We start from the raw sequence: 555 nt of genomic DNA, 5'->3' as shown, positions 1-555 counted from the left end.
GGCGGCTAACTCGGCGTTTTGGCCGTCCGGTTCTGTGATAAACTAGGGACGCTCGGGCGGCGGCTCTAGCGAGCTTTCCGCCCTAGGCAACACTGCACAAGGTAGTTCCTGCAGCTACTGCCGCACCCACATACACAAAGAAATTTTACTTCTTTTTAACGAGGGCCTACCTAGCACAAATTACCTATTCCCTAACTCTCACTTACGCTGCCGAGTTAACTCTAACTCGCAGCGGCGCAGAGTTCGTTTACCCACGGCTCACGCTACCGCCTTGAAGGGGGTGCGCTGCCTCAACTCTCCTGTTCCCAACAGGAGTGAAAATCTCTAACCAACGCAGAGTGGCTCTTCCACTCTATTCATTCATCCTATAGGATATAAAATTAAATTCAACTTAACGTAACTCATTAAACGCTCTAAGTTAGTTCGCGCACCCTCGGGTGCCACCGCACTTCCCACGGCGTTCTTTTCCAATGTGGCGACACTTCACTTTATTTCACCGAGCCAACACTTCTCAATTTTTTCACAAACTTAAGAACAATATTGACTGTTTGTTCC

The sequence above is a fragment of the Cystoisospora suis genome (assembly GCF_002600585.1).
Source record: "Cystoisospora suis strain Wien I chromosome Unknown contig_1044, whole genome shotgun sequence".
In the NCBI taxonomy this organism is placed as follows: Eukaryota; Apicomplexa; class Conoidasida; order Eucoccidiorida; family Sarcocystidae; genus Cystoisospora; species Cystoisospora suis.
This window is presented reverse-complemented; position numbering follows the sequence as displayed.